Below are 9,873 nucleotides of genomic sequence, written 5' to 3' on the forward strand. Positions count from 1 at the left end.
GTTCTTGCCTGGAGAATCCTAGGGACGGGGGAGCCTGGTGGGCTTCTGTCTATGGGGTCGCACAAAGTCAGACACAACTGAAGCGACTTAGCAGCAGCAGCAGCCAACAATTTTGCTACGATCCTCTGGGCCTTTGGCGAGATTCTGCCCCTGAAATAGATACTCCCTCAAGCAAGAAGTGTCTATAGGTAGGTGGACAGCCCCTATCAAGGGCAGTCACCCAGAAAACCTAATCCGCCCCCACCCCAAACCATCAGCACGGAAGTGTCCAGTCAGAGGAGGGGGTTCAGGGAGGATATTTCTTTGGGCTGTCTGGCCGCGCATGGGCCACGTGTGAACCACACGCACACACTCGGCACATGCACATGTGGCTTTGGGCCAACACTGGAAGCTTGGTCCTCTAACCCAAGGCTGCCAGGACAGAGAAATGTCTTCCTCTTTCTGGTTGCCCAGAGTCTGTCTCCTCCTCGAGCACCTCTGAGCCCTCGGGGTCAGGGTCCAGGCATGGGTCTCCCTCTGCCCTGAGAGCTGATCACCAGGACCCTGGTGCACCAATATACTGGATGGTAGCCCAGCTGGGCAGTCTCCAGCCCTTGCACCCACAGGAAAGAGAATCGTGAGCCACACGGCAGCCACAACCTGGGCACATGCCCCGGTACTTTCCCTACAACCACACCCAGCCCCCAGGCTGCAGTGGTGACTGACTTGATACTCCAAGTTTCTGGATATAAAACAGATCCCAGCAGAAAGTGAACCAGAAGGCTGGGGCATCTGGAAGCTGACCCCCATCCCCACCTGGGGACCCCCTTGTCTTTCTCCTGGTCTTGCCCCTGCCCATTTTGCCCTTCTTTCTCCTCTCCCTGGTGTGCAAGTGGGGCAGAGGAGCAGGATCATGGGGCTACCAGTGTTATCCTAACTAGACACTCCTGTGAGAAAGTCAGCCCTGAGCTTCTGAGGGGGGCAGGGGCAGCTTGTGAGTTATCCTGGATGATCTGGAGGGGTCTCTGACGAGGACTCGACCTGAAGGCCATGTGGCTGGCCCCCAGCTCCTCCCCAGGCTCGCCCTAGAGTGTGGCAGGAAGGCTCACTCCAACCTGGAGCTCATCCACACCAAGAGGGGCTCTAAGGAAATTAACACAAAATCACCAGTACAAGTCCTGGGACAGAAGCAAATGCTTATTTGGAACGAGAAAAGAAATCACACATTTTATAAAGCATCCAAAATATCCAGGAAGTAACAATATTTTAAAATTAACTGACACAGCAGACCATTCTTTTTTTTTTTTTTTTTTTTTGGCTGCATAATTTCACTGTCTCCTCTTTGGTGGCCTCTTCAGATGACCATAAAAGAGCACAGAGAAATATCATTCTTATGAAAGCACAAACCTGGCTGGAACAAGACATTTATGATGGACCAGGATAGGCTTGGCCAGCTGGGGATGTGAAACAAGTGCCTTGCTGCTGCTGCTGCTCCTAAGTCGCTTCAGTCTTGTCCGACTCTGTGCGACCCCATAGACAACAGCCCACCAGGCTCCCCTGTCCCTGAGATTCTCCAGGCAAGAACACTGGAATGGGTTGGCATTTCCTTCTCCAATGCATGAGAGTGAAAAGTGAAAGTGAAGTTGTTCAGTCGTGTCCGACTCTTAGCGACCCCATGGACTGCAGCCCACCAGGCTCCTCCGTCCATGGGGTATTCCAGGCAAGAGTACTGGAGTGGGGTGCCATTGGCTCCCTACTGTTGGGGATTTTCTCCCCGGCACTTGGAAGCGACGAACCTGAAAGAATGACACTCGGATAGTCTCTTGCAAGGACTGACAAGTTTATTTCTGCAGTCAAGCCTTTTTATAGAAGCAGGAACAGAGAGCTTAAAGTATACAGCCAGCAGAGCGTATACGGGGTTAACACATAAGCAGTAAAAACATTTCAAGGACAGCGTGGTCTAAGTGACTCATGTGCTTATCCCACCACAAGTTTTCTCAAGTAACATCCCTATTTATTATTAAATCTTGGCGCCAAGCATAACCAAAGGCAGGAGATGTTTTTCTGTCCGCAGTACAAAGCTGGGTACTTCTGGCCCTTCGCCATTTTCCCATGGACTTTCTCCTTTTACGGCTATTTTGTACTATGCTTCCCAACATATCCTCTTTTTGTTTTTAAATTAAGCACGGCGGCTGCTAGTTGGACTCCATTGTGGGAGGCACGGAGTCTTGAGTAGAGACTTCTGTATCCTATAAGCAATGACAAAAAGAGCAGGGTGATTAATACATATATAAAAATATTGCTTCCTGAAAGCCAAGCTCTAGGGTCTAGAGACGATAGGGTTTTGGTTAAAGTATCATAGAATTGAGTGCTATACAATTCCCTAGGTACCCTAACTTGAAAATTAGCAACTTGTTGTTTCAACAAATTGATGTCTAAACTTGAGTTATCTGTGAGATCCTGCAAATGCACCTTAACTTTATCCCAAGGATATTCAGTGCTATTATAGGGCATGTTAGTCAGACAAAAAGAAGTAAAATTCCAGTGACAGCGTATACATGTTCGGAAAGTCAGTTGCTGCATTTGATCTCCTAAGTAGATAACCACAGTTTGTAACTCATTAATTTTTGTGTGTAATTGCTGATCTATTTGAGCTTGTCGAGTCCATAAATCATGAGAGTCTTTGTGCCAAGCAGTGATAAAATCATGATTTTGTATAGAATTATGTAAAGCCATACCAGACAAAGTTCCTACAGTCACAATGGAGATAAGGCTTAAGATGCCTGCAATAATCCACCCAATGATGCGCTTAGATCATCTAAGCCCAGTTTTCAACAATACAGAAAGAAATACAGAATCAGCCCAAGGTTCAGTTAAGTTTACGGGAAGCCATAACTCAGATCTTTGTTTAACTAGCACAATGCTAACATTGTGATGTGAAACGGTGTGATTAAAGCAGGTATACAATGCACATGCAGTACAATTGACAATCTTGGTCGATAAGTCGATATCAAAATGCCCTACAATAAACAAGTACGGAAGGTGAACACACGATTGAATATAGCCAGTACTATTATATAAGAAGATGTAATTAGAAGGACGAAACACACCCACAGTCCTATAAACACTATCGAAGTGCTCTAAAGCTGCTGGAATTTTCCAAATGTGTCATTGCTTGGCCCCACAATGGGGACGACAATCCTGGGTCATGGGAGTGATAAGCCCCCGTTATACCAATTCAGCAATATGTCCTTATCAGTCCAAAAACTTGTCTTAGATTTATGAAAGCCTCCAATGCTTGATCTATTAAACCAGGAGCAATTATGATGTTCCTCCTGCTCTTCAGAACAGTTTACATTGCCAGAAACAGCTTATCTGGAGTCATAGGAGTTCCAGTATTCTTCAGTGTCTGCTCAACCTGACGAGTCATGTTTTCACTTGAGCCCATGTCGGGTAAGGATTCAGACGATGGCGTTTCCTCATTGGCTCCTCCAGGGTCATTGACGAGACCCTTCGCGTCAACTTCGTCACTTCCCGAGGGAGTCCCGTCTTGGGGTCCCTCTTGGTAACAGACATGGCAAAGGGGAACCCAGATTTCCTCTCCATCTGCAATGACAAGACCATAACCCTTGCCTAAGAGTCGTAAGATTCCTGGAAGCCACTGATTAAATTGCTTATACCATATTGGTGTATTGATTTCTAATTTGCTGTTTTTGTCTTCTGCAAAATGTCTATCTGCATGAGTGTCAGAATTATTTTTTGTTAAGTTTAAAAAATTTAGGGAATAAAGAGTTAAAGAAAATAATAATTGAGGGTTCATAGGATAAAAAGTGTATCTCCTCTTCCATTTTCCCCCTTTCTGTTTTAGTAAATGAGTTTTTAGGGTGTGGTGGGCTCTTTCAATAATGGCTTGACCCTGAGGATTATAGGGTATTCCTGTAATGTGTGTGATGTTCCATTCTGATAAAAATGAACGAAACGAATGCGAGGTGAATGTAGGTCCATTGTCTGTTATCAAGACAGAAGGAATCCCCATAATGGGGAAGGTGAGTAAGAGTGCGGAAATGGCGTGTTTATTGGATTCTGAAGAGACAGGTACTGTCCAGATAAAGTTGGAAAATGTATCTATTGAGACAAAAAGTAAAGAAAATTTTCTTTAAGGAGCAGTGAGTGAAGTCAGATTGCTAAAGGGAATTAGGTTGTTGCCCCTGGGGATTAACTCCTGAAATTGTAGTTCGTAAGTGCAGAGGGGCGCAGACATCACAGGTTTTAATAATATGCCGTGTTTCAGTGAGAGGAATATGGTATATAGAGTGCAATCTGTTAGCACTGGTATGAAGATTAGCATGTTCGTCATTGGCAAATGTAAAAATGGGAGCTATGAGCCTGTCAACAGCATCATTTCCTGCGACCAGAGGGCCAGGTAAACCTGAATGAGCACGTACATGTGCAATAAAGAAAGGTTCCGTATGTGAGCGAATTAAAGCTTGAGTCTGTGGAAAGAGAGTATATAATTCTTCATCTAGATTGTATAAAAAGGCAGTAACAAAATCAGGAAAAAGGGAAGCAAGGTATTTGGAATCAGTATATACGTTGAAGGATAATGGTTGAAGCGACAAAAGAGCTTGTATGTGTATGTGTAAAGCATACAATTCAACTCTTTGTATTGAAGAATAGGTAGTGGGTAATTTCTCTTTGATATCAGGGCCGACAATCCCTGCTATGCATTTCTTGTCGCCATCAATGAAATAGGTGGGTGCATTGGTGATAGGCTGGGATGCAATGATATTAGTTATAATGAATTTAGTACATTGTAGAAAGTCCTATAATTTTCCTTTTGGTAAATGAAATGAGATAACATTTTGAAAATCATTTAATGCCATTTGTATGGTCAAGTTATACTGTAAGGCAATTTGCAATTCCTTTTTTGTCAAGGGAACGTGTATTGCATATGGATCAAATCCAGTCAAAGTTTGTACATGGCTTCTCCCTGACATAATTAAGTGCCCTATTTTTTCAATATATGATACAATTTTTTTAGACTGTTCAGTGTGTAAATATACCCATTCTATTGGGCTATGTTGAGCTATAATTGCAGTGGGCGAATGTTCAGTGGGGAATATATCTAAAGAAACTGGTTGATCATAATCTAGCCGAGTTGAAAAAGATTGTTGAATGTGTTTCTCCATTAAGGCCAGTTCTTCTTTGGCCTCTTTTGTTAGTTGTCTAGGGCTATTAGGGTCAGGGGATCCCTTTGAAATTTTAAATGGATTTTGTAAGGCATAGGTGGGGATGCCAACAGATGGCTGCAGCCAATTAATATCTCCTAGCAATTTTTGAAAATCATTCAGTGTGCGTAGAGATTGCATAGAAATTTGAGTTTTTTGAGGTTTGATTTTAGATTCTTCCATAACATGTCCTAAATAATTAAAGGGTGCTTTCCATTGAATTTTATCTGGTGCTACAAGCAGGCCATGATTTTTAAGAGTAGTAGTAACTTCATTATATAACTGTTGTAAATAGAATTCAGATTCCATACAGAGAAGTATATCATCCATATAATGAATTATAAAGGCACTAGGATATTTATCTCTAATGGGTTGCAATAAAACAGATATGAGATATTGGAAAATGGTAGGGGCGTTCATCATTCCCTGAAGTAGTACCGTCCACTGAAATATTTTAACAGGAGCCATGTGATTTATAGAAGGAATTGAAAAGGCAAAACATTTTCTATCTTTAGGGTGCAAAGGTATAGTAAAAATGCAGTCTTGTAAGTCAATAATAACTATAGACTATTCTTTTGGTACCATAGAAGGGGAGGGCAATCCGGGTTGTAAGGGCCCCATAGGTAACATGGTATTATTAACATTTCTTAAATCTATCAACATTTGCCATTTTCTTGATTTCTTTTTTATTACAAAAATAGGGGATTCCATGGGGAAAATGAAGGTTCTATATGAGCTTTTTGTAATTGTTCATTAACTAATTGTGTAAGAGCTGCCAATTTTTCTTTAGTCAGGGGCCACTGAGGTGTTCATACTGGGGTATCAGATTCCCAATCGAGGGGCAGCGGTGTTAACTCAATGGCCCCCATTAAAAGGTTCATTTAAAGAAATTGTGGCTTTCATTTGTTCAAGAAAATCCCGTCCCCATAAATTGATTAGGACATTAGTAATATATGGTTTAAGATAAGCTACAATTTTATTAGGGCCATACATTTGTAAATTGGATGCATTGACAAAAGTTTGTGTGGCATTAGCTTCATTTACTTCTAATAGTCCAGAAGGAGCTATAACCTTATCCCAATCAAGGGGCCATTTTGCAGTTCTAATGATTGAAATGTTAGCTCTGGTATCTAACATGCCTGTGAAATTCTTTCCCTGTATGCGTAAAGTAAGCATGGGTTTCTAATGTTCCTTTAATAAGGTGGATAGTGCAGCAGTAAGGTTGGTACTGCCAAAGCCTCCCTGCCGAACTTTATCAGACGCCTTCATTGGTTTGACATATGGTAAAAGTAATAATTGTGCAAAGTGTTCCCTTTTTTATAAGTATACATTTCCCATTTTCACAACATTTACCATAACATGTATTTCCCCTTCATAATCTTCGTCCACAACACCGGTCAATACCATTAAACCTCTCATTGTGCAGCTACTACGTCCCAAAATCAGTCCCACTGTCCCGGGTGGAATCGGGCCATAATATCCAGTGGGAATCTTGTGGGGGTTGTATAATGCTATTAGTTCCATATCATAAGGACTAGGTATATCAATGCAAGCACTCTTAGATGTAGCTGCTTGTAGCGTCATAACGCTAGGTCCTCCTTTTGTAGTGGGGCTAGAGAACGGCCCCTTTATCAGTTTCCCTGTTGTTTTGGTTGTGTGTCGGGGTTCAAGGTGTTTCCATCCTTATCAAATTTAGAATGACATTCATTCAGCCAATGGAACCCATTTTTACATCTTGGACATATTCCTGGGAGTCTCTTCTTATTAGAAGTAGTAGTATTTTTTCTGGCCTGTGTTGACATGCGACATTGTTTTTTCATATGGCTGGGCTTCCCACAGTTAAAACATTGGCATTAGCAGCTTTTTGTACATTAGTTTCCAATGTTGCCAATTTTGTTCTATGGGAACTAGATCTGATATCCCTATATGCTTTCAAATATTCCATAAGAGAGCCAGTCTCTCGAACTGGTCTGAGCATGGACTGACATTCCTCATTAGCATTTTCAAAAGCAAGTTGTTTTAAAATAATATTTTGTAAAGTTACATCCTTAATAGATTTCTCAATTGCATCCTTTAATTTTCCTATAAATTGAGAATATTCCTCCTCATGTCCTTGAATAATCTTAACAAATGAATCATCAGAGTTAGTGCTATCAACCTTTGCTTATGCCCTGCAGGCAGTTTCTTTAATGAAATCTAACATCTGAGGGGTAATATTAGCTACTTGCGCAATCATATCAGCCATGGCACTTGTTCCAGTGAGTATATCATAGGTTAAACTGGCAGGGTTACCATGAGATTGCTGGTCAATCATCAGCTGTCGGGCCTCATCATTAACCCAAATTTGCCATTGCAGTAATTGTTGAGGATTTAAAACCATCTTTGCTACTTGAAAAAAAATATATGGCATCCAATGGTCAGCCCATCCTCTGAGAAATTCTCTACAGTAAGGAGAACTAGGTCCATACAGAGTACATGCTTTCTTAAAATTAGACAACATGCTAAAATCTAGATTAGCCCAAGTATTTTGGTCTTGGGCAGGTTGATTAAATTGCATTGGGAAAGCGAAAGTGCAAGCAGGCATCTCCCAAGGAGGAGTGAAATGATTAGTATGAGCAAAGTTAGCAATTGCTGTTACAGGCAGAGCAGAAGGAAAAACCTTAGATTTGGGCTGTCCGTTGAATGAAATGACCTCCGTTCTAAGTGGCTTCAGTTTTGACATAACCTGTACATATATGTATCTAAGTTGTTTTTCTAAAAATTGTGTCTGATTGAGCATAACATTCTTATATTTCAAAGCACCTTGTATATCTTGTTCTTTAAGCTCATATTCATGTAAAGATTGAATAGTTTTTACTTCCAAATCAATGTCATATCCTTTGATTTGTTCTATGACAGCCCATATGAGTGACCAGGTAACCCTTGCCGATATGCTCGCAAAACATTATTTTTAACCCTTTTCTATATGTCTAGATTGAGTGTCCCCTCTTCTGGGAACCATGAATTGTTCCAATAAAATATGATAGCAGTCGTTCAACTGATCTCTTGAAACATTAACACCACTTTGTTTCAAAAAATGATGCATTATAGAAATGAAAGGAATTTTACTGCTATGTTGTCCCATCCTGCTTACCTCTTTCTGCAGGGGCTCATTGCTTTGTTCAGCCTTCCTTTCAAGTCCCTGTTCGTGGCACTACTTGTTGGGGATTTTTTCCCCGGGACTTGGAAGCAACGAACCTGAAAGAATGACACTCGGACAGTCTCTTGCAAGGACTGACAAGTTTATTTCTGCAGTCAAGCCTTTTTATAGAAGCAGGAACAAAGAGCTTAAAGTATACGGCCAGCAGAGCGCATACGGGGTTAACACATTAATCAGTAAAAACATTTCATGGACAGCGTGCTCTAAGTGACTCATGTGCTTATCCCACAACCCGTTTTCTCAAGTAACATCCCTATTTATTATTAAATCTTGGTGTAACCGAAGGCAGGAGATGTTTTTCTGTCCACAGTACAAAGTCAGGTACTTCTGGCCCTTCGCCATTTTCCCAAGGACTTTCTCCTTTTACGGCTATTTGGTACTACACTTCCCAACACCTACAAACACAGGAATTTCAGAAAATTCTATTTTTCAAAAGTCTCACACAAAAAGAAAGATGGGTAGCGGAGGGGCAGTAGAGTTGGTGCAGTTATAATTGTGTCTGACTGCATCATGGAGAGCAGTCCTAGAAGTGAAATATGTGTTGACCAGCATGGACAAGTACCACAGCCTCTGCCAACAATCTCATTTTATACACCTCACCTGACCCTTCCAGGCACCAAAGGACACGGGTCCCTTTCGTCCACCCCTTGAACCACACATCTCACAGCTTCCTGTCATGAAGCCAGAGAGCCCACCCAGAGCAGGGGGCGTGTAGGGAAGAAATCTGTACCTGGAGGCCAGAATGAATTGCAAATGTAGTGGTTTAAAACAACAGCAGTTAATTTTTCCACAATTCTAGAGGCCAGAAGTTCAAAACCAACGTAGGGTTGGTGCTTCCTGGAGGCTCCAAGGGAGAACCTGCCCCAGGCTTCTTCCAGCTCCTGGTGGTGTCCGCGATGCGTGCTTCCTGGGCTTGTGGCCACGTCTCCACACTCTCTGCCCCGTCACCGCATGGCCTTCTCCCAGCATCCAAAATCGTCTCTCCTTATAAGGACATCAGTCGTATCGGGATTAAGGCCAGACAGGATGGTTTCGTCTTGACTACATCTGCAAAGACCCTGACTCCAAATAAGGTTCCATTCACAGGTCCGGGTAGATATGAATTTGGGGGAGTACCATTCACCCTTGGGCTTCCCCGATGCCTCAGCAGTAAAGAACCCTCCTGCAACGCAGGAGCCGTAGGAGACGTGAATTCAATCCCTGGGTCAGGAAAATACCCTGGAGGAGAGCATGGCAACCTGCTCCAGTATTCTTGCCTGGAGAATCCCATGGACAGAGGAACCTGGTGGGCTACGGGCTGAGTTACTAACAGTTATTTAGGCTCTTCAACATTTACAAGACCACACCTTCAATCTTTTGACTGACTCCCGATATATTGTAGGGTTGTTTCCTCATATAGAGACTGCTAATATTCCAGAAAATAAAACTACTATTTTCTCCTTGTTATCTGATTTACAGAAAGAGATT

At 42.3% G+C, this 9,873-nt stretch overlaps 1 long non-coding RNA gene across 1 annotated transcript; it reads right to left on the reverse strand.

Annotated features, from left to right (window-relative positions):
* Nucleotides 1-1,798: 1,798 nt before the first annotated feature.
* On the reverse strand, nucleotides 1,799-8,588 carry LOC104976595 (uncharacterized). Its single transcript, XR_003030945.2, has 2 exons — nucleotides 8,341-8,588; nucleotides 1,799-3,585 (listed from the first exon to the last, which is right to left on the reverse strand). It is a non-coding gene; the product is annotated as an uncharacterized lncRNA (long non-coding RNA).
* Nucleotides 8,589-9,873: the final 1,285 nt, after the last annotated feature.

Source organism: Bos taurus, chromosome 19, assembly GCF_002263795.3.
Source record: "Bos taurus isolate L1 Dominette 01449 registration number 42190680 breed Hereford chromosome 19, ARS-UCD2.0, whole genome shotgun sequence".
Lineage (NCBI taxonomy): Eukaryota > Metazoa > Chordata > Mammalia > Artiodactyla > Bovidae > Bos > Bos taurus.